The following is a 24,707-nucleotide window of genomic DNA, read 5'->3' on the forward strand; positions in this document are numbered from 1 at the left end:
GGTCCATAGTGCCGTGAGCCCTTGGAAGTGTGCCTGCCTTGGCCCTAAGGCCTGACTGTGGGTGGGAAGTTGGAAGCACTAGGGCTATGCTTAGTTTGGGGGTGTTTTGTTGTTGTTGTGGGTTGAATGTGCTGTTGTTTATATCTACACGTCTCTTGGAGACCTCTCCATTAGCTAGAGAGCACTTTGTGGTAGTTAGCGCAGTTACTTGCAGGTGAAGTCCAAGGAGCACCCAGTTGGTTTCCCAAGAGCTGAGAGCGGGCGCCTAGGAGGACAGAGCAGATGTTGCACATAGTGTTGAGCTAGACCCCCCGTCGTTGAGAAAATAGTCTCCTTGCTTCCGGCAAACGCTGGAGGTGAGGGGGAGACCCCTAACCCCAACTTTTGGGTTAGGGTTGAGAAAGTCGACTCCCGCTTCCAGCAAATGCTGGAGATGGGGGTGGCGGGGTGCTGCTGCACCCGCCGTGGAGGGCGGGGCTCCGAGCCCCACTTGTGAACTTGGCATCATTTCCAGCAGCCTCTCTTTGGGACCAGAGACGTCAAAAGACCCTCGTTGGTCCTCTAAGACAGTTTCCATTTTGGTTTGGTGGCTCTGAGGCCTGGACCAAGGGGCACTTGATCCATACTTTTTTAGGCTACCTGGCCTTTGATTGCACAGGAAGCCTTGGGAATGTTTACGGTCGGATTCGTTTTTTTCTTCAAATGTAAATTTCAATATGTAGATTCCACACATCACTAGTGTTGATGCTGAACATTGTGACAAGTAGATGAACGCTTTCAACTTTGAATCCAACTTTCTGGGATTTCTCTGGGCAGAATTTTAAATGTTGGGATGATGGCCCAGTTGGGAGATGTGGCAGCTTAAACCTTTTAAAATTGAAGGACAGTTTGCTTAACCACATAAGGGTGTGGTTTGGGAGGGTTTTCCTGAAGCTTTGTCTTCAGCATTGTTTGTTATTTTCTTCTGCTTAACCAAAGATACCATGTGCAGTATAAAGGCTGTCTGAGCTTTATGTCATGATAATGTGGTTCTGGAAGTTTAGAAACACACTCTGGCTTCAGATCTGCATTAAATAGATCACTTGCGTGGCCAAAGACCTCAAACCTTTCCCTCCTGGGAAAAAGGCTTCTATTTCTTAGGCTGAAACGCCAGTGTGCAACCACATGCTTGTGCCTTTAGCGGTGATGGTTAAATTTTCTATGAATTGAATAAGTCATGTTTTTTAAAAAGTTAATGAGGCATTTAATTAATTAACAACGTCGGGCTTATGGCCTTTATGGTTACATTTTGCGTGTAATGGCATTCGCCTTATAGCCACTGAACAGAGAGCTGTCCGACAAAAGCAGTTTGACTTTGCTCGGGAATGGCTGGGCTGCCCTTCAGACACTCCCATTTATTTCTAGCGGAGAAAATAAACCAAGGAATGTGTTGCGTCGACAGACTCGCCCCGCCTCTTCACCTTTCAGTTAGAGAAAGTGTTGGTGGCGACGGTTGCCATCCATTTAGAGGCCATCACCCTCCTAATTAGGAGAGTGTAGTTAGCCCACTTGACCCCCAACAGAGAAGGCCTGTGGGATGCTCGTCACAGCTGGATTGCACCCCTCTAACTGGGGCCCTCTTGGGCCTTTTGAATCTTCCCAGCTGACCAGGTACCAAAGACCTGAGTTATAGGTCTAGTACTTCATGTTAATTGAACTTGGGGTTTAATATCTCTGGGCCTCAGTTTCCAAGTGTTGAATGAGGATAGTACTACCTTCCTTTCCTGGTAGCTCCTGGGTTCCTGTGGGTGACAGAAGATGTCCTCGTCTGGGGAAATGAGAAGCACTGTGTAAATAGTGGGATCAACGTGGTTGAGTTAGGACAGCCCGTGGCAAAAAGTCTGACCTGGCCGTGGGGCTACTGCTGCCTTTGCTGCCATCTTCCAGGAGAAGAGAGTTGACTTACCCACCAGCTTGGACGGCCTTTCATTTCTAGGTACCCTTGAATCTGCCCTAGTAGTGATGAAGGTTTCCAGGCGAAGGCCGTGATTGTCACAGCAAATAAACCCTGGGTTGAGTAAATTGATGTGTGCACAGCAGTTGGTGGCGTTCAGAGCTGATCCCAGAGCCACGTGACAGGGCCTCTCCCTGGCTGGGGCACACAACTCATTAGCTTGCAGCCGTCCACTCAAGTCTGGCTAGTGAGGGCCTGCTAAAAGCGCAGCAGCTTCATGCGGTATCCTGGATACCAGGGCTCGGGGCAGGTGGCCTGGGAGCCCAGAGGATTGTGGGCTTTCTGGCAGGTTGGGATGTAAACAGAGAAACGCATTCGTGGGCGTGCCTTTTCTCTTCCCCCTCTTGTTTTGGAAGGGAGCTGCTGCAGTGACCTGAAGTAACAGGGCACCAATGGCCAGGTTTACCAGCATGCCCCATTGGGTTCACGTGGTAAGCAAATGGAACATTCTAGTTCGCTCCCAAGTGAGTGGTCACCTTTGATTGGCATGCCCCCCAAAGGGCATAAAAGGTTTTACAGAACCCATCTCACACTTATGGGCGGCTAGAATGACCCCCGTTTTGGGTTTAACAGATGAGTTACCTGAGAGATGTCACAAGGAGGACTGTTCTGACCCCATCGCATCCCCGCTTACCCAGCAGACCATGTGCTGGGCCACATGCACGTTCTGCCTACTCCCAGCTCTCAGAACATGACAGCTCTCTGCTGGGCACGACTTACTCAGTATAAACAGTGTAACGTGTTTTCCGGTGGCAAATGCTTTCGATGTGTCTGAAAACTTTCTTAAGGTAATAAAACATTGAATAAATTCCTGCTCTACTTACTGGGAGTGGTTCATATTAATATTTTAACAAGCCAAAGAAATAAGGTTAATAACAGTGATTCTAATGCACAGTGTTGACACAGAACATCTCCGGCGGGGGGGCGGTGAACGTCTTATTTGATTCTTGAAATGTGGAGGTTGCAGCCTGTGGTGTATCAGGTTCCTGTCATTAACTTGAGTAAATATGAAAATATTAGACTGATTCTGCCCCGAGAGGGTGGAGTTAGGCAAAATAGAGGGTGGGGTTATTGGAGGCATTTTGTGTCATTCCTCGAGGATGGAGGGAGAGAGCTTCTCTTTAACTCTACTTAACATACAGACAAGAGCATCTGAGGCCCAGGTTCTGATTTGGGGTCTTAACAGAGGGCGCGAGGATGTAGCTGACCTGGGTGTCCCTGCTTCTCTAAGCTGGGGAATGTTCTCCGGCTGATTTAACCTCTCTTTAAGTGTTGGTCAGCCATACTTTTATCTAAACTTGTGTTATCGTCCACTGCCACCGACTGAACAGACCCATCAAGTGAGAATGGTCTGTGCTTGGCAATGTGTCATCTAAGATGTTAGCAGCCGTGACACCTCTGTACTAGTCACGTCGGCCCCTGGGCTGAGGGCTTTCATCGCTATCCGAATGCGTCCTCTCAGCAGCCCTGTGGAAGCTTGGAGAAGTTCAAGGGTAACTTGCCCATGGCCAGGCCACTGGTGCAGCAGAGCCTTAGACAACACTGTCTGCATCTCCAAGCCCTTCTCATGCACTCTCGCCCCCCAGCAGGATGCCTGCCGCCTGCCCGCGCCATGGTGGGCTTTTGGCCCCAAGGATGTATGCCTTTGAAAGTGGGCACCGCCAAGCTATGGGGAGGTCACGCTTACAAGGTTCACTGTATGGTGGTCTGATGGTATCTCCTCTCCTCTCCTCTCCTCTCCCCGTAGGAAGTGGTCTTGTACTGCCTGGAGAACAAGATTTGTGATGTGAACCACCGTGACAACGCGGGTTACTGTGCCCTGCACGAGGCTTGTGCAAGAGGTTGGCTCAACATCGTACGACACCTCCTTGAATATGGCGCCGATGTCAACTGCAGTGCCCAGGATGGAACCGGGTCAGTGGCGGTGTTGCTCTTGGCCTGGCCCTGCTGGGGCATAGGCAGTGGTTCTCAGGGTGTGCGGGGAACCCCAGAAGGAAAGATGGAGAGTGAGTGCCATGTAAGCACACTGATGGCGGAGTCCTCTAGAATGGAATCAGACAGATCTTTCTGGCAAATTTACATAGAACTTTAAAAGTCTGTGACGCTCTTATGGACAGAAGTCCCTGAAAATGTTGAGCCTGCATGAATAATCAGGGGTGTTCTCTTTTAAGACCCTGGACTCTTCACCAGCGTCTGTTGAATCACAATCTTGAACATATATGTGAGTTGAAAGTTGCAGGAGTACCGACAGGTCCAGTGGCAACTGGCTTGATAGGACCTGCCGTGTCCACCCACATCCCCGGGCCTGGCCCCCACTCTGTCCTTGACCTCGGTTTATTGGCCAGAGGCCCAGGTCTGAGTCAGCCCAAGCATCTTCCTGGTTGTACCTGGGATGCCACCACGAGGCAGGGCACTGGGGCTTTCCTGACAGTCATAACATTAGCAAAACCATAAGGTATTTGGTGGTTCATGGTTTCCAGATAGCATCCTTTCTGGATGGGACTGCGGACAGTGTTCCTGACCCCAGCGGACACGGGCAGGAGGACTCTGTATCCGCCTGAGAACTCGCCCTGCCTGTCGACTGCTTCTGGGCGAGAGGGTTGATCACTCATCTCCAAGTTGGTTTCAGGAGAGGTTCCACTTTGCCCCTAGTTTCTTTTACAAACTGCACTTTTTGGGTTTTGTTTGTAATGGTGTAACAATGGCTTCTCGTATCTGCTTCCATGATGCTGGGGTTCTTCCCCCCACCCCGCCGTACGTTACCTTCTTACAGTCTGTCACTATTTAAGTTCATTGGAAACGTTTTCATCGTGGCCTGAGTTCCTCCTTGGGCCATGCATTAAGAGAGATTTGCATTGAAGAATTAGGCCTGAGATGGTCCCTTCACCTGTCCCGTAAAGGGTTATGTGTTGAAATAACAGAGTAATTTGTCGCAGCGACCGTACACTCACCTCCTCGGTGAAATAGCGCGCCTACGAGGCTTGGCCGCCCACGCTCGATTTTGCCCCGTGTCCTTAGAAACAAGCGTCATGTGCACAGGTGTAATCCTCCGCACCTCTCCTAGGCCTCTCCACGATGCTGTCAAGAATGATCATCTCGAAATTGTCCGCTTGCTCCTCTCCTACGGTGCTGATCCTACCCTGGCTACGTACTCAGGTAGAAACATCAAGAAAGTGAACCACAGCGAACTTCTGGAGAAGTTCTTAACAGGTACGGCACAGGTCAAGACACGGTCTTGTTCAAGCATCTAGACGGTGACTTCACAGCCTTTCACCTGGGTTCCCCCTACCCCCACCCCCCGTTTACTCTAAGTGACCCTTTACTGGGAAAAGCGGCCCAACGTTAGTCTGTCAAAGAAGAGATACATACTTTGAGTTTTGCAAGGTGGGGGGCTGGAAAACTCTAAGGTAGCCAGGCTAGCTTTTGTTTGGCAGGCTGGGGCGGTGAGGCGGGCAGTCCCTCAGGAAGGCGGGTGGACGCGTGGGGAGGTTTCAGTCAGATACCTGGAGGCGTGTGCAGTGGGACTTATCAGGAGGTGACACCAGCCCCAGCGTGAGATGTTCCCGAACTCCAGCAGCATTTGCCTCTTACCAGCAGGCGTTATCTTGTTTCTCTCTCTCTCTCTCTCTCCCCCTCTCTCTCCAGACTGTTTAAATAACCTGCAGGCTCCTGACGACGGTAACCCCGGTTGCTCTTCGGAGTTCTCTGGCAGCTGTGTGTGTGCTGAGCAGCCTTGTTCGTTTCAGTTGGGCTTGTGGGGGTGGGGGTGGTGCTGTGAGCAGGGCTTGCTTGGGAAAGAATTTTTCCAGGGTCCTTTTTGGAGAACAGCTGGAATCTTGCTCCAGCTTACTGACCTCTCTCTTGTTTGCCCCCCCAGTTAGAACCAGATGATGAAAGTCGTTACGATGTTTTAGCAAATCTCCCAGGACCGGAGGACCAGAATGACAGCAACGAGGCCTATGGTGACCTATTGGAGTTTGAATTTTCCTAAGACCCCCTTTTGCCGTGTTATAACGTCCAGGTGTCCGTCGCTCAGGGGTGAGCGTGGCCAGCGTGTGGTCGAGAGCCAGCCCAGCTGCTCTGTGGGGTGGCAGGAGTTAGAAATCCCCTTCAGCAGATGAGGGTGGATGGGTTGGGGGGTGAGTGAATTCCTCACCAAGTGTCCACCGACCTCACATAATGCAGTGGAACTTTTCCAGAAAAGTTTGGGGGATGGGAGGGCTCCCCAGCCTACTGCCCTCATTGGAACACACCCCTAGAGCCCAAAGGACACGGGAGTCAGCGACTGCAATTGCACAGTTTCAGTCACTAAACGCTTGGGGAAGGGATCCTCCCCAAACGGCTACCATAGGGGCCTTCCAAGGTGCGTGAGGTCCACGGGACGATACTGATGTGTACCTTCTTCTCGTATAAGATTAGAGAAAGCCGTATGTGGCACCTGGGATCTTATGTGTCTTCAGATTTGCTTAGATCGAGTCTTGTCCCCACGGTCGGGCCACTGTGCCCCATGACCAACCCTTCGGAGTGAACACATCAGGAGACCTTGCTCTGCTGTGTGTTGACCCCGTTGCTTAAGGAGTAGCATCCTCCTTGGACTCTGAGGCTGGGACCGTGTCTGCCTTTGTGGTGACATTGTATTCGGGATAGAGATCATAAAGCGTGGCAGGGTATCAGGAAGGATTGTACCACCTCCCTTGTCGAAAAAGCCTCACTCCCGGCAGCATTGAGGGGCGGGTTGGAGGTGTGGGAAAGGAAAGGAAAGCCAGGTGACCTCGAGTGTTTCTCATGCTCTCTCCGTGAGGGCCGGAGGAGAGGAGAGGTCAAAGAGGTGTTTGCCATCTCCATTGGGTTGGCATACAGACTGGTTTTCCCCAGTGACTAGAACGGGGTGCACTTACTTGGAGAGGGGTGACCTGAGTTGTGGCCAGAGCCAAGGCAGCACTGGGGTGGCCTGCAACGAGGCTGGTTCAGGGGCGCTGCTCCTGCTTTTGTCTAAGTTGGCTGATCCGCCCTAGGTGGTCTCTTAACACATGCACATGAGTCCAGAGTTCCCCCGCTAGAACTAGATCTTCCGGGCTTCCCTGGTGGCACAGTGGTTAAGAACCCACCTGCCAGTGCAGGGGACACAGGTTCGAGCCCTGGTTGGGGAAGATCCCACATGCCACGGAGCAACTAAGCCCGTGTGCAGCAACAGGCCCAACGCAGCCAAAAATAAATAAATAAATAAAATTAAAAAAGAAAAAGAAGAAGTAGATCTTCTAAGGACAGTGAGAAGTGGGGTGGGGTTGGGGTAATCAAAGCGGAAGTAGCAGGCCCTTTCACTGCCAGGAGACGGGTAGTTCATAGTTGGGAGCGCCTCTAATTTTGCCGGAAACTCAAACCACTGTCCTTTCTCTGGTGTAGGCCTCGTAACTGGCTGTTGCTCTCAGACCTGCTCAAGAAACTGCAAATGTCCTCGGGCATATTCCGCTGCAATTTCCCAAATGTGGAAATTGTCACCATCGCGGAGGCCGAGTTCTACCGGCAAGTATCAGCAAGTATCAAGTATCTCTTGCCTCAAAGACCTGGAGTCCTTTAATCCGGAGAGTAAGGAGCTCTTAGATCTGGTGGAGTTCACGAACGAGCTTCAGACTCTGCTGGGCTCATCCGTGGAGTGGATCCTCCCCAGAGACCTGGACTCAGACGACGACTGGTGAGCTCGCCGGGGCCCACCGTGTACAGTGTGTCATGGTGTTAATCCTTGTGCATATGTGTCACAATACGACTATTTCTGTAAAGAAAGGACACTATGAGACACGACTCCAGTCAGAAGGACTTTGAAACATGTTTTTTTCTTTTTAAACTTTTAAGTCAGTTTTTATGAAGTTGTTAATAAAGTTTCTTTACTTTTCAATGTACACATGCTTTGGAATATGTTTGTTTTTACTCGGAACAATTGTTTCTTTTCTTTTTTAAGGAGAAAAAAAAAAAAAGGCAAAGGAGCTCCACACTTGGACTTAATTTCATACAAAGCTCCGACGACAGAGGCCATAACTGTTGAGAGTTGCTTTGGGGGCAAATTAAACCAGTAAAATTTTAAACTCCTCCTCCATATTAAAGGGATTGAATAAATTGGCCACTTTGGTGCCCCTGTGTCCTGCGAATTGTCCAATTGGAGATGGAGGTTTAGAAAGTGAGTTTCAGTCTTGTTTAAGTCTCTTCCCATCAGACTGGTCTCGTGATTTCCTACACACCATGTTACTTCCTGTCTACCTTTCCTTGGTGTTGGTCATGCCTGGATTGTCTCCTGTACCTGCGCAAACCTTGGTCCATTCTCATTTGTACCATGGAAGTTTGTCATGCTGGATACTGTCAGAACTAATTTTACTTAAGTTTGCGTTAAGGTGCAAAGCACACGTTTTGTATATTATCTGTTTTTTGTGTTTGTCTATATTTTATGGTTTCGCTTCAAGAAATATTATGGGAATTGAAATAGCAAGATGTAAAGAGCAAAAAAGTCATCATTCTCTTTCAATTGTTAGAACATCTATCTGCAATCATAATTATGATGCACTGTGGTATGTGTTAAAATAGTAAATACATGTAACGTCCCGTAGGAGCAGCAAACTCAGTGGTGTTGGTGAGGGTGTGTCATGGAAGTAATCACAAAGCAGGTGACTGTTGGTTGGGGTCCTGAAACATTAGTGTGCCTTCCCTGTGTCCAGTAGTGGTCTGGAGGGGTCAGGAAGCCTGCCTTTGAATTTGAGGGAACAGAGGGTTTGAGGTCCTCTCTCTTCTATTGCTCTAGTACACTGCATAGCAGCAGTATACTGGATTTATAGTTGACGTTTAAATCGCTGATTGATCATTAAGATTGGGATGTATCTTTGGAAATGAAAATAGGAAGAATCGTGTGCTTTTTCTTTTTTTTCCTATATCTGAAAATGTATGCTGAGTGGTTGGGAATAAAGTTTGCAGTATTCAGTGTATTCAGTTTTAGTATCTAAGTAGAATTAAATTGTTGCTGTAAACTGGAATAGCACTTTGTTACTGACAAGTTTTAGAATGCATCTGTTCGTCAATTACCTGTTTGGGAAGATTGTAGTTAATGATTTTGAGAATGTGGCTATAAACCTCCAACTGACTCAAGAAAAGCAAATAAGTCAAGATTGACAAATGTATATGCTCTTCATCTTATTTTGTGTGTGGGTTTTTTTTTTCCTTTTAGTTATTTGTCAAGGTATAAAGAATTCTATCACACTTAAGACAAGTTAAGTAAACTTCACGGGGTGTATTCTGACATGGCATGGAGCAGATCACATGGCCTAGATCTTAAAGGTGATTTTATGTTTAAACTTTAATGAAAACATATGTGATTGAAACACATTAATACATTGATACAGAGGGCAGTTAATTTTTGTCTTTTTATGTGTGTGTGTGTGTGTGGTACTGTTGTGGCCTCTCCCGTTGCGGAGCACAGGCTCTGGACGCGCAGGCTCAGCGGCCATGGCTCACGGGCCTAGCCGTTCCGCGGCATGTGGGATCTTCCCGGACCGGGGCACGAACCCATGTCCCCTGCATTGGCAGGCGGACCCTCAACCACTGCGCCATCAGGGAAGCCCTAATTTTTGTCTTTTGATACATGTGAGCGCAGCTTTCATTTTGCCGAAAGAATATGACCAGTTTTCAGTTTGGGATTCTACCATTTAGTAAAGATAGTCCACTTAATTTTAGAAATAAGAGATTTAATATATAATACCTAATAATAGTTTTATGTATGTTTTTTTACTGAAAACATTTATTGTAATACTGTGAAGAAACTATGCCATTCTAGTCTTCAAGACTTAAACGAATCAAGTGTTTATTAGCTGTTGTAGTTTTTAAACTAATAAAAGTCAGTACATCAGCAATTTGTAAATACAGTTTTTAAAATAATGCCTTAACAACTTTACAGTGGTTATAATGACTGTGTTTAGGCCTAAAGTTAGTTAATAATTTGACATGAAGGCTTTTTAATAGTTTGATGGTGCAGATCAGGGATAGGTAAACTCTGGCTGGTGGGCCAGATCCAGCCCGTCGCCTGGCTTTGTAAAGGAAGTTTTTCTGGAACAGAGTCGCACCCATTGTTTACATGGTAGTTGTGGCTCCTTTCACCCTACACCAGTGGGGCAGAGTAGTTGCAACAGAAACTGTATAGCCCACAAATCTGGAAATGTTTAAATTTAGATTTTAAAAATTGAAAACTTCTTTGAGCCTATACAGGGCAAGTCCATTGACCCCTGAGGTAGAAAACAGTCAGGAACTTGGGTGCGGAAGCCAAATGGCCTAGGTTCAAAGTCCCTTTCTCCCATTTCATAGCTAGTGACCATGGGCAAATCACTTAACCTCTATGCCTCATTATGAGGTTTAAATGCACTTATTTGTATAAATAGTGCCTGGCACATACTAAGCACTGTGTAAGTGATTGCTGTTGTTTCTGCTTGGAGCTTTAATAAGTTATTGTTAATAGAAAAATGACACTAATGATTTTCCTTTTAGAGTAACAAAGGCACTTTGAGTCTTTTACTTTTTCAGGAATGTAATAAGACTTTTTTCATTGACAGTCAGTGTTCCCTGTTACCAAAATTTACTTTATGAATATAAAGAATTGAATGTCTTCAAGACAGTACTTTTGCTTAAATGTCAAACCATTATTTCCCCAAGGCACATCAAACTGGCTCTGCATAGTCCAGGCCTCTAAAGCTTGTGTGCACACCCTAGGTAGCATGTGAGATACATTTTGTACATATAGTTTTTTAAATAATGCTTGAGACTTCCCTGGCGGTCCAGCAGTTAACACTATGTGCTCCCAATGTAGGGGGCTTGGGTTCGATCCCTGCTCAAGGAACTAGATCCCACCTGCCTGCCATAACTAAGAGCCCACATGCCACAACTAAAAGATCCGGCATGCTGCAACTAAAGACCCGGCACAGCCAAACAAACAAACAAACAAATAAATAAATAAGTCTTTATAAAAAAATAAGTAAAATAAAATAATGCCTTAGGAGGTAGGAAAAGAAAATATGAGAACATTTTTACCTTTGTATTATTTTAAGAAATCTGTGTAGTTTATCATGTACATAAATTCTATGTATGGAACTTTGTGTATATAATTTGTTAATAAATAAGATGCATATTAAAAAGTTTTCTTATGGTTTGCCCAGTCAGGTGTTTGGAGGCCATTGGAGGACAGGATGATGAAATATAGGGCCTCAGCAAAGATAGAATTTAGAACCAATTCCCTGACTTAGAAGATAAGGAAAATAATTCATAGACTGTAATTGAGTTGTCCAACTTTACATAAGTGTTCAGAAACAGGAAATCCAGTGGCTAGAATCTAATCACTGACCGAGCAGAATCTGGGTCACTCACTGGACTCGTAAACCAGAAGTGACTGTTGAATTTCTCAGGTTGATGCTCCTGGCATATATGCTTGATCTGTGTGTGTGTGTAAATCTCTGACATAATAAGCCATACTCAGGCACACCCTGTTTCCTTATTCAAGCATCTTAATTTCATCCCATTAAATCTTTGAAGTATCAGACTACCAGAAGGCATGAAGAAACCTGGGCTGAGAGTCTTCATTCCAGGAGACGTGATCTTGACTGCATGGCTGGTTTGAGGCGCATCACTCTGAACTGCCACATGCTCATTGGTGACCTGGGTGCAAGTGCTTTGGCAGAATCTCTTAGTGAGGATTTATGGCTTAGAGGGAAATTCTAAAATTGAAAATATTGAATTTTTAATATGAAATATGCTTAGCTTTTGGCATGATACTATTGTGATAGGTTTTTTTAAAGCCTCATTTTACTGATAGCTTTTATTTTGCTTTTAAACTTTCTCTAAGAGTTGCATATATCCTTTACAGAAAATACAGAGTAACAAGAGAACAATTACCTATCATTTTAATACCCAGATATAATCACTGTTCATTTTGACGTATATACTTTCAGTCTTTTTTTTTCTACAAATATATATGTACACTTAGGGATTACAAAAATAGAATTGTAGTATACTTGCTATTTCATATGCCTGCTTTTTTCACTTAATGATGTATCATGTAGTATTGCGTCATATTGATGTCCCATAGTTTAATCAATTCTTTGCAATTCTATTTAGACAGTTTGCTTTTCCCTGTCAGAAACAATGTGAATACGTTGTATATACATCTCTGTGTCCATCGGGATTACTTCTGTAGAATAAGGTACTACAAGTGTGACATATTTTTAAGACATTTGATACACATGGCCAAATTACCACCCAGAAAGGCTATGCCAATTTGTAGTCCACCCCAACAGTAGATGTGAAGCCTGCCTCTCACAAACACTGGCCTGTAGCACTTGTAAAAAAATGTAAAACTACAAAAATGAGTACCTCTCCATTTTCTTTGCAAGTGGGATTACTCCAAATTTTATAACTTTTTTCAATTAATTTAGTATGAACATTTTAGCAAGTCAGTAAATTTGCATCTCCTGCATCATTTTTTGTGATTGTTCAGTATTCCATTATATGAATATGCCACAGTGCACATAGCTTATCCATTCTTGTATATAAGCTTTGTCCAGTTTTTCAGTTACAAATAGTACTCTGATATATATCCTTACCTATATCTCTGACTATTTCTTTTGGTTAAATTCTTAGAAAGAGAGTTGTTGGATCCAAAGTGTATAGACATTATTTAAAGGCTTTTCTTACAGAATCTTGGCTTCCTCTGATAGGAGAATAACCACATTGTGTTTTATTTTGTATTCATTTGATTGACTGGTGAGGTTTACTGGCTGTTTGTATTAATTTGGCTATTTGGTTAATTATACCCTGTGTCCATTCTTCTGTAGTGAGAGTTTGTAAGGGTTGTATCATATCCTGTCAGATCCGTATGTCTGACTTGCTATTTCTATGTGTCATGGGGGTGTTGAAAGACTCCAGTTATTTTAATGTGATGGTCCACACAACACTTAAACAAAAGACTCATGATAGTTTCCTTTCATGTAATATTTTTTAATCCCTGTGCTTTAGTGATGATCCCTTTGGTTTAAATGAGTAGGTTGTTCAGCCCCAGAACTACTAGAATTCATGACCAGTTTTTCTGGTTTTTGTCTGACCTTTTACTGCGAGGGTTCTTGACCATCATACTTTCATGATAGGTTTTTAGTATGTATTCTCTATTCACACATTGTTGAAAGTTTTTATTATTTGTATCCTCTTAGACTTGTCTTTTTTTCCTCTAAAACTAACAGTTATTACATTTCTTCTATTTTGTTTTCCCCTTTGAACTAGTTTCAAGTGTGATTTGGAGCTGAAGATCATGATCAAAAGAATGCAGTGCATTTCTGAGCTCCATCAGGTTTTGCTTGTGAGGTTTACATGCCCCTGCCGCCCTTGCTAATTATGAACTGAGATTCATTTTGTGATGCTTTTTGCTCATAGGTTATATACAGTTATTCTTCAGTTCTGTAATTGTAAAATATGTTGTCTGATTTATTGGTACTAAAGCCAGGGTTATCATTGCACATCCAAGAAGAGGTTTTTAAATTGGATTATGCATTATGTGTGTGCGTATATGTTTCTGTTTTTTCTCATACCCAAAATTACAAACCTGCCATGACTTGTCTTGTGCAGGACTCTTCCACACGTGAGAAAATGAGAGTTGTCTATATGTTAAATCTGTAGAGTTAGCAAGTGACCTTTTGTCTTTCATCGAAAGCACTTGACCTGCAGCAGTGCGGCCTCACTAGTGAAGGAGCAAAGGCTTTACTAAAGGCCCTTGAAACCAACAGAACTCTGCTCGTTCTGGATATAAGAAAACATCTGCTTGTTGGTATGTGGTCACTTTTTTAAAATTGATGAACACATAGCAAAACAAAAAGAATTTGTTCAGGTATTGACAGTTTTTTAAAACTTAATGTGTTTAACTTTCCTCATCATATACAGTTGGCCCTTGAACAACGTGGGGTTAGGGGTGTCGACCCCTACGCAGTTGAAGATCTGGGTATAAGTTTATAGTCAGTGGCTCCACATCTGTGGATTCAACCAACCGTGGATCATGTAGGACGATAGTACATATGTATTGAAAACTATGCGTGTGTCAGTGGACCCACGAGGTTCAAACCCATGTTGTTCAAGCTTCAACTGTACTTTTCTAGTGTTGCACTTCCCTTAAGATTTTAGCAGCTACTGTACTAATTAAAGTGAATTATACTTGTAAATTTTTCTTATCTCTACTCTGAATAGAGGTGAACCTAGATACTAAGCCTGCTTCCACCAAGAGCATTCTTTCTTTCCTGTGCAACCTCTGAATTCTTGCCAGGAGTACTTTATTCATTTGTCAGATTCACAAGTAATTTTGTAATCATCTTCTGTGTGCCAGAGACGGGTTTAGGGACTAGGGATAAAGCAGTGAACCAGACAGACAAAAGTCTTGCCCTCATGGAGCTTACATTCTAGTGAAGGAGATCAGATAGAAATGAGTAAACAGGTAAGTCATATAATTTTAGAGAGTAGGAAGTGCAAAACTATCTTAATGTAAGGAGAGTGAGGGAGAGCAGGTAGGACTCCATTGGATAGGTTTGTTAGGGGACAGCTTCACTGGAGAAGTGGCATTTGAACGGAGACCTGAATGAAGAGAGGAGCAAGCCATGGAAGATGTGGAGTAAGCACATTCCAAGACAAGGAGGCAATGAGTATGTAGGCATGTAGGTGGGTGGAGTATTTAAGGAAAAGCAAGGAGGCCAATCTGGGCAGAGTACCGAGTGAAGAAGAGTGTGGTATGACATGAGGTCAAGGAGCTAGCCAGGGGTCTGCTCTTGTAAAGTCTTGAAGGCCAGAGTAAAGATGTGTATTATTCTAAATGACTAGAGGGGTTTGAACTGGAAAAAGGCATGATCCAAATCGTATCTGAATAAGGTGACCTGGTACAGAGAAGGGACTTGGGAGGATAAAGAAGAGGAACAGGGGGCTTCCCTGGTGGCGCAGCGGTTGAGAATCCGCCTGCCGATGCAGGGGACGCGGGTTCGTGCCCCGGTCCGGGAAGATCCCACATGCCGCGGAGCGACTGGGCCCATGAGCCATGGCCGCTGAGCCTGCGCGTTCGGAGCCTGTGCTCCGCAACGGGAGAGGCCACAACAGTGAGAGGCCCGTGTACCGCAAAAAGAAAAAAAAAAGAAGAGGAACAGGGAGACCAGTTAGGAGACTATCACAGTGCTCCAAATAAGAGATGTTTATGGCCTAGGTTAGGTTGGAAGTTTGCAGCAAGTGAAAAGTGGTTGAATTCAGGTTGTGTTTTGAGGGTGTAGCTATCAAGACCTGCAGATAGATGTGAGGCATGAAGGAAATAGTACCAAGGAGACAAGTCGTTGATGATTATGTGTGCAACTGGGTAGTATCCCTTAGAAGAAGGGGGCTGATGGGAGGAGCAGCTTTTGAGGGAATATCAGGACTTGGTTTGTTATCTTGGATGCCCTGGTTTGATATCTTAGATGCTCTTTAGGTATCTAAGCGTCTGGACGGTGCTCAGACTGTACTTTGTATCCAAAGGTAGCCAAAGCCACTTTAGATGCAAAATGTTTCAAGTTGACCTTTGCTGCTGCCAAAATAGTAGCCACTGTGGGCAGTCTGCAAGATGGCATCTTAGGTTTCTGAGGAAGAAATTAGAATACACAAAGGGGGAAATAAGTGTATAATTATATAATGTATACACAAAGAGGGAAATAAGTGTATAATTATATAATGTAAATTTCATATTTAAATTTATGGGAAAAGCAATAATTAGTTGGCTTTTGGTTTTAAATGGAAATAGCCACTTATTGGAAAATAATTACTCTAATTTCAATTCATTTTACTTTAGATCATTCTGTGATGAAAACAGTTACCAAAAAAGTTCTCCAGATGGAAGGAGTGCCAAGTCAGAGGTATATAACATGTTTCAGTTCTCTTGGAAGAATTTCTCTTTAATGGCTTGGTTTTCTTTCTTTCTTAAAATTATCAAGGAACTTTCTGCCATCTTAAAACTAAGATTTGAGTCAAATCAAATGGCTTTTCTGTTTTTGAAAATGTTGTGTGATGCTTTAATTTAGGTTCCCAGATATGCAGATTGAAAACCTTTTAACTTTTTATGTTCTGTTACATATTATCGTTAGTCACAAATAGTCTTTTTTTTTTGGTGGTAAGAATGAATGGCAGGAGCAGCATTTGTGAAACCAAATCTAATATGAAACTGACCCTTTCTTGTGAGTAAATTTGAATTTTGAAACAGCAAAACAATAAGGTTTAATAAAAAGCAAAATAAATTTTTTATGTTTATGATCTGCCAATTTCCCAGAAAGAGTTTTGTGGTGACTTTAGTTATATGCCAGATACATTAAAATCACCAGTGGACAACACATCTTTTATTCAGGTGCCCTCTGAAAGTTTTAAAGATTTGTTGACTTCATATCACTGAACGGTCCACTTTAAAATGGTTAAAATTATAAATTTTCTGTTTTGTGTAGTCTACCACAATTTTTAAAAAATGTTTTGTTTGAAGATTTTTGGGTTTTATAAAGGTATGTATTAGCATAAAAATGAAAAATTTAAAAGACCACCTCTAATCCCATTATCCTATCAAGCAATATTTACATTTTTATTTTCTCTTCCTGCTGTCTATAAACATAATTCCACATAGCTTCAATATAATTTGCCATTCTTATCTTTTCATACTAAATTTAAATTCTGTGATTCATAGTTATACTTTTTACCATTGCATTCACAAGGTTTCATTGAGTAGGTCAATTTTTTAAATTGGTGAAAAATTGGAAATAACCTCAAATAAACTATTGTAAACATCTTCATAAATACAGCTTTTTTTTTTCTACTTCAAGTTGTATGTTTTTGATTCTCTATTAATCAACTTGCTTGGACAATAGTGTATTAAATAAGTTGTTAAGAGTGTTTATGAAGTCAAAAAAAGCTTATGATCGTCTGCCAATTGTTATTTCAAGAGAGTGCTATTTTAATAATCAAATAGTACATTCAAAGAATTTAAGATTTGTGATATCACACTAATTAGATATTATTATTAAAAATTTATGTTATATGTAAAGCATTCTTAAAATAGCTACATTGACTTTTGCTATGATATTAGAAATGGAAAGATATATAAATAAAACATGTATATGTAAAACATATTAGGAATTCTGTAAAACTAGTACAGAATAATAGGGCATCATGGAATGAGAACAGTTAAACATTTTTTTTTTAGTTTGCATGATTAAACAAAGTGGAAATGTAACTGAAGTATACAAGCTCATTGAGCTCTTTTAAGAGTAATTTTATTTCTTGGGCTTTTTTTTTTGTATTTGCCTCAGTTATTTGGAGACATAGAGGTAAGCCAAATCAGTATCTGGGTATATACCTAGATCCAGGTGAGTATAGGGGTGAAATAATGGTGTGAATTGTGTCACATTTATATTGTACTTATGTATGCCTAATAAAAGATGGGAACTATTATTAGAAATTTTTTAATCTCCTAACAAGAAAAGTGTAATTTAAAAAAATTTTAATACAAATGTATTTGCATTAGTTTCTGAAAGTAAAGGAAGGGTATACACATACAAACCATATGCATACAAACATTTTTTTTGATGGCAATTAAGTTAAAAAACACAATAAAATAGCACAAAATGAACTGAGCTCCTATATATTTTTAAGAGGCATGTAAATCACACAGGATCGTGTGGTGATTATCAATAAGCTACACTCTATGAAATATTTGTCCTGTATTACCGCATACACTCCATTTTACCCTGCATCCTAATGCTGCTAAAATATAGTAGAAAGTAGCAGCATAGCACAGGGAGATCAGCTTGGTGCTTTGCAATGACCTAGAGGGGTGGGATAGGGAGGGTGGGAGGGAGGCTCAAGAGGGTGGGATATGGGGACATGTGTATGCATATGGCTGATTCGCTTTGTTGTGTAACAGAAACTAACACAGAATTGTGAAGCAATTATACTCCAATCAAGATCTATTAAAATAAATAAATAAAATAACATAAAATATAGTAGCTTTGAAGAATAAATATAACCATTTTAACCTATGATGTTTGTTTTCAGTAAATTCAAATTAAATATTTAAATGTGAATTTTAATATATGGCTTGTTCTAAGTAAAATATTAACACGTAGGTCTAGTTTTTGCAACCAAATGTTTCATATAAAGATACTTGCCTCTTTACTACTGAAATATAGGGTAAGTCTCCACATTTCACTCTTTCATCCAGTGGGTTTCATTTGTTTTTTTGTGTGTTTTCTATATGAAATCAAAGGAGCAGTGAAGGTTGACAGGCTTATAGGAGGGTAAAATTGACTCACCTACCCCCCAGCAACTTGCAGCCTTATAACTTGTATTGTTTTTACATAGAAAAATTCATCTTAAATTTAACTTTTGGTCTACTTCTGAAGATTCTGTTTGGCAGAAGTCATGGGTGTATCTGTTTCTGTGTCCTCGAGATTCAGAAATGCCAAAGGTGTTCTAAGATTCAAGAAACTTGAGTGTTTCTGCATGATACATAAAATGTATCATACTTTGGGATTTTTTTTAAACTTTATTTTTGCATTTCTGCACATCTCAAAATTTTTGTTTTAGTTAAAATAACTTGTTACTGTAGAGAACTTATATTTTTTAAAAATGCTGGCTTATGTAAAACCTTTGTACAAAACCGATCCTCTTTTTAATGGGCTTGGCATCATTGTCAAGTGCCTTTTTGATTCCTTTCGACGTGTGCACGTGTGACAGTTGCTCTGTAGACCTTTGGTGCATCTTGATTCCTTGTTTTCATGCTTTGTCAAACGTAGTCTTGGCCGCAAAGAAGCCTGTAAGTAATGGAAGGAAACACTCTGCTGGTCAAGAATGTTACCCTCCTGAACCGCTACCACCTGGAGTGTCTGGTTTCCGGCCATTGTGTCCTGCAGAAAGTGCAAAAAGCAACAGGTAAGCTGTTTGCATTCCCTGTCTTTTTCAGTCATTTAGAGTTCTTTATTTTGGAACTTGTATTATGTGGGTGGTCTCTGGTGCTTTGTGTAGAGGAAAAAAGGTAACTCACACATGGCTTCTGCCTAATGAGCCCTCTAAGGAAGAAAAATTAAAAGTAATTGGGAGTTTCAAGTTGTTTCTCAAGTGTCACAACAGAGGTAACTCTGTGGGAGTCTTGAGGAGACTAAAATGATCACCAATTGTGCATGTGAGGAAAGTTTCATTAAAGGCAGGTGTAGTTGAGCGAAGCCCTACAGCACAGAAGTAGGAATTTGGAGACGTACGAATGGGAAAAAAGACATTTTAGGCATGGGAAATAGTTTAATGCAGAATGGATGAAAAATATGCATGAGACCTATTCTAAATCAACTGGCTTATTAACTCAGTAAATCAGATTTAGTGAGTCAAACTAGCATTACCTGATTTCTTATCCAGGGGATAGTTGTTCATAGTAATTTTTGTCACAGAACAGTAAATAAAATGGTTGAATTATAGCTTTAGGCTTGCTAAGTGAAATAGATGGCTCTAGATGATCTTCAGGTGACTTACTTGGTAGTAATCATGAAATTGGGGATGAACAATTGCTTAAGAAAACAAAGAGAATTCATTTTAAATAGTACGTGAAGTCGTTACTGTGTAAAATATCTGTTCAGTTGCTCATGTTAAATGGATGTTTCTAATCCCCACTGGACAACCGACTACTTTTTGCAAATGGTAATGTGAATTGCTGTTGCATAAACTATAGTGCTGAATCCCCAGTGTTTGCACTTGAGTTTCACAGCTCTGTGGTTTCCTATCTTCTTCCTGAGACACTTAATCGCAGGTCCATCCTCGTCACACAGGGGGGTAAATTAGAGAACGATTAATATCACCATTTAAAGAAGAGAGACTGAAATCTCAACCATCGTGAACATAAGAGCTGAAGGGGCCTCTCAGCAGTTCAGAGAGTTATTACCAAGCCAGTAGGCTGAATTCTGTTCTGTTTTCTCCGTAGCAGAGCCCTCCAGGTCCTTGTTTTCAGCTTATTTATTTTTATACAGAATTCAGTATGGATACTGTTCATACTACTAAATAGTTGTATTAACTGGGTTTAACTGGTGAAGTATTTACATGAAGATCCAACTTCGTTTTGTTGATATCTTTTTAGGGGCTTTCCATTCATCAAAGCTCGTGATGTATGTAATCAGTTGGTGGTGTGTAGCTATCACATTTATGATATATAGGGCTTGAATTGGGAAAGGTGGATGGTCATTCTTCTTGCTTTTTAAATTGACAGAGCCGTACATGAAGCATTTCCCTCTCTGAAATAAATCCATGTAAAACATGTTTGGTCGCTCTCCCAATGCAACTGTGTAGTTGTGTGGATTTGGCACACAACGGGCAGCCTTGTGGCTATGTCTGTAAACAAGGAAGCCTGTTTTCCAGTCCGCAAATCAGCTGTTACCCAGTGAGACGAACTTGACTGCCATTTCTGACCCCTCACATGGAGCTGTCATACTCAAGAATATTCACATGTTTTCAAGAAACGTTGTTTGCGGGCTATATGTACAAATTCCTGATCTGAAAGCCAATATAAAGCAACATCTCCCAAACCTCTGCTCTCTCACCAAGGCCACACACATTCCCTCGCTTATGGCCTCGTGGCAAGCGAATACTGTCAGTATCAGATTCTCCTTCCCAGTGGTCTTGGGAGACTGCATAGTTGCTCTGTGAAAGGCACCACTGCTGAGGTTGAGAGAAGAGCATCTTGGGTGTCAGTCCTGGCCTTGCGTTCCCGGAGAGAGGGGTGTGCACCTCGTTCTCCTGTTAGGGTTTTCCTAGGCTGCAGGGTTTGCTGCTTGTTGTCAAAATGATGTCCTAGTGACTTGTCCTCTGCGTGGTTATATAATCCCAGCACAGCTCTTTATGATCTGTAGACTTTTATGGGGTTGTGGCCAGGTCAGTTTTAAATGTTTGGAAATGTCCTCTTGAACAACACTGCAGTGGCAGTGAAGCTTGCTGGGAGAATCGTTGCCCTAGTTTTGGCTTAAGGGTGGTGAGAAGATGAAGTTTTTGATGGGTCAGTTTTAGTTGTGTGTGTGTATGTGATTTATCTTTTAAAATTCTAATGTCTGTTATTCACAGCTTAGATATGTTGACTTCCTGATTATTCATCAGTCCCTTTACTGATGTATTTTCCTCTGAAAAACTACATTTTCTTCCAGACTGTTTTTGTCTGATGGTGAAGAATAAATTTTTCATTTGCAGTATAAAGTTGATCTGAGAAGAAATGTTTACCTTGGATCTTCACTTGGCTTCTGTGAAAGAAACTTAATAAAATAATATGGGCAATTCCCATTACTAATCCTAACCACGTACAACAGAGGTCTGTACAGTAACATAGCAAAAATAAGTTCCTGTACTTTTACTTAGTCATTGCCTATTTTACACTAAAGAGCAGTGAGAGACATTTATAAATAATGATACCGCAGATCACTTTTGTTAAATGTCCTTTAATATTTGCATATTTGGATCTGGCTTGTGTTATCTATTTTACAATCTTGTCTTCTTTCTTTGCACCTTAGTTTAACAACTCTGTGGTTTCCTATCTTCTTCTTGTGACACTCAGGTCCATCAGAATTTCCTGTGACTGTGGCAGTAGAGAGTCCTTCCTCCTCAGAAATCGAAGAGGTCGATGATTCCTCAGAACGTGTTCAGGAGGAGCCAGAGAAAATCCGTTTGAAACAAGAAGCATTGCAGGTACAAAGTTATCACTTTAAAGCTATAGAGAAGATTATTTTTCAAACGGAAGGCTGATTGCAACACAGCACAGCTTGTGTGAGGGTTCTGTTTTCTCCTCCCACCTGCATTGTATCCCCTTGAATGGTTCCTTAAGCTTAGACCAAGGTGAATGGTGGACATTTGAACTCTAAGAAACTAAAATCAAAACATGTCGTTAGTAATATATTTTCCTTTCCTTAGAACCTTAGTATATTAGATTTAGGGTGAACCTTAGTGATCATAGGATAAGGAAATTGAGTTCTGAATGAATACAGTCAGCTGATTCAGTGCTCTTGTTTTACAGATGAGAAAATGGACAGTTCTAGTTGAACTCTCTTTTTATAAGAGGAAAATATGGCCTCATTTTAAATAAAAGTAAAGTTGAAAAAAGTTTTGATGTTGATATTCGCCTTTCCTAAAATCAAAAATATCAAGAAGCTACATTCTATTACCAAATAAACCTGACCTCTAATGTCATTCCATACTTTTGTTTGTATGGGCAGAAAAGAAAAATTGATTTTTATAAGAAATTTTTGCACCTCAAAATTAATATATTTATTTTATTTCAACTTTAATGCAGAGCTGAACATTTCTAGTAAATAAAGGAACACCATTTGGGGGGACCTTGTCTTTGTGCTACAAAGTCCATGTTTAATTTTTAAAAATTATTTAATATGACTTTCTCTTCATATGAAACATGACACTTGACAGGTTTCAGAACTGATTATCCCATTATTGTAGGACTACGGGAATTACTCTTTGATTTTCAAAAGAGAAAGTTAGATTTTTATTTTTTAATTAAAATTAATGATAATATAGAGAAATTTTAAGAAAAGAACTTAGAAAATTATGAAATGTTAGAGTAGGAGAAATCTATAGTTTAAGTGGAGTTACTCCCTTTCGTTTTATAAATGAGCACCTACAATTTGTAGAACGTAAGTGGTTTATTAGTAAATGGCAGAGTATGACAAGACCCTAGAGCATCTAACCCGCATTCCTTGTTATTTTAGATGTGGTGTATTCATTTCCTTCACGAATAGACCACGAGATTGTATTTGTAAAAGCAGTAATAGACAGTGGGGAAGTCCAAGAAGTTTAAACACTGGGACCACAGAATAGCAGATTCAGAATACACTGAGAACCCTTTTAGCTCTTCTCTGTTTTGACAAGACACTACAATGATGGTATCAAAGTGTTTAAGTATATATGCCCACAACAATCAAGAGATTTCAACATAGTTTTGAAAGAGAGAAGACAGGTGGAAGAGTGTGAAACTGAAGCAGTAGAACAGAGGAAAAGCATCACCTAGAATATGCACAGGGACCACGAGCAACTGAGGAGGATTCTGACCCCATCTGAAAAAGTAGCCCCATGCTCAGGTGCGCATGTAGGAGAGAGGGTGGAGTTAGTTAAAAGTGTGACAAATAGGGGAGCTCATTGAAGGGATGTGTTTGGAGGAGTGGACTCCCAGCCCCGCCCTCACCCTCCTGAAATGAGATGATTTCATTTTGAAAACAGTGAAACTGGCGAGAACTGGGGCAGCTAGTGTGAGTTTTTACACCCTAGAAAATTATTTGGGGGAGATCCTATTACAGTTACTGCCCGCTTCTTCCTGCATAAGAAGCCAATCAATCGTTGACTTCAGGGAGCTTTCTGCACTCATTCTTAAATAGAAAATAAGTGTCATTTGCCTGTTAGTTGAGTAAAGCTTACAACATGAGGGGGAAAAAGAGTGAAAACATATCCTAGTAGGACCAGGGACAATTTAGGGAACAGAATAATTTAAGAAAAAACCCTAATTAGTATCCTGAGAGAGGTTTAAAAAGAGCTAGCAACTATAAAATAAGACTAGGGTATTAATGAAAAGGAGAATGGTCAGAAAGCAAGAGAGGTCTCCTGGAAATGAAAATATGGTTGCTGAAATAAATTCAGTAGGAATTTAAAAAATTTCTCAGTATATAAAAAAGAAAGACACAATGGAAAATGTGATAGAAATATGTTAGAGAGGCTGCATCTGGGAGATCCCACATGTTACTATTAGAAACTCCAGACCCAGAAAAAAAATGGAGTGAAGCTGTCAAAGGGCAACAAAATTCCCCACAGCTGAAAGTAGACATCAGGCCTCACATTGAAAATAGTTAGGCAAGATGAGCAAGAATAGACTCATACCTAGGCACCCTTCTTTGTGAAACTTTCAAATACTGAAAAAATAAATTAAAATAGAATAAAATACTGAGAGGATACAGCCATTCCAGAGAGAAAAATACTGGTCACCTAAAAAAAAAGGTTACAATCTGACTTTATCATACTTGTCATGAGCACCATGGATCCTGGAAGGCATTAGAAAGATACCTCCAAAGTTTTTCAGGCACATAATTTTCACCCTAGGGGTTTGTATCCAGCCAAACTATTAGTCATAAGTGGAGGCTGAAGAAGATATTTTGTACAGAAAGAAATTTGAAAAATTGACCTCCTGTGCTACACCTTAAGCTATTTATAGACATAATCCAGCAAAATGAGGCAATAAACCAAGAAGGAAGGTAATAGGGGATTCAGTGCAGATTGCAGCTAGTCTAGAGTGGAGAGGCTTCTATTGATTGTGTGACTGAGAGCTTAGAAACACCTTGAGGCATATCGTACTTACTAGGTGTTAGGCACTGTTGGAAGGGAGGAGGGAGAGGAAGAGGAGTAGGAACTTGAACTCCAGAGGAGAAAAGGCTATACGGACATAAACCTGAAGCACACTAGACTATGGTTGATTTTTAACCTACTATTGGTGAGGAAGGGAAGAATCCACTTCAACTTGACACTATAGATGTCCCCCTTTTCAGTGACACACAGGGGTAATGACCACGTATGTAATTTGTTGTCCAAACCAGAACTTGTCCAAACTCCCTACAGTTCAATAGTGTAAGGAGGCACTCGAATGCTG

At 41.6% G+C, this 24,707-nt stretch overlaps 1 long non-coding RNA gene across 1 annotated transcript; it reads left to right on the forward strand.

Annotated features, from left to right (window-relative positions):
• Nucleotides 1-1,818: 1,818 nt before the first annotated feature.
• On the forward strand, nucleotides 1,819-5,859 carry LOC309808227. The gene is made up of 4 exons (XR_014294712.1): nucleotides 1,819-2,051; nucleotides 3,741-3,907; nucleotides 5,058-5,203; nucleotides 5,639-5,859. It is a non-coding gene; the product is annotated as an uncharacterized lncRNA (long non-coding RNA).
• Nucleotides 5,860-24,707: the final 18,848 nt, after the last annotated feature.

Source organism: Mesoplodon mirus (assembly GCF_964341445.2).
Source record: "Mesoplodon mirus genome assembly, chromosome: 7".
Classification (NCBI taxonomy): Eukaryota; Metazoa; Chordata; class Mammalia; order Artiodactyla; family Ziphiidae; genus Mesoplodon; species Mesoplodon mirus.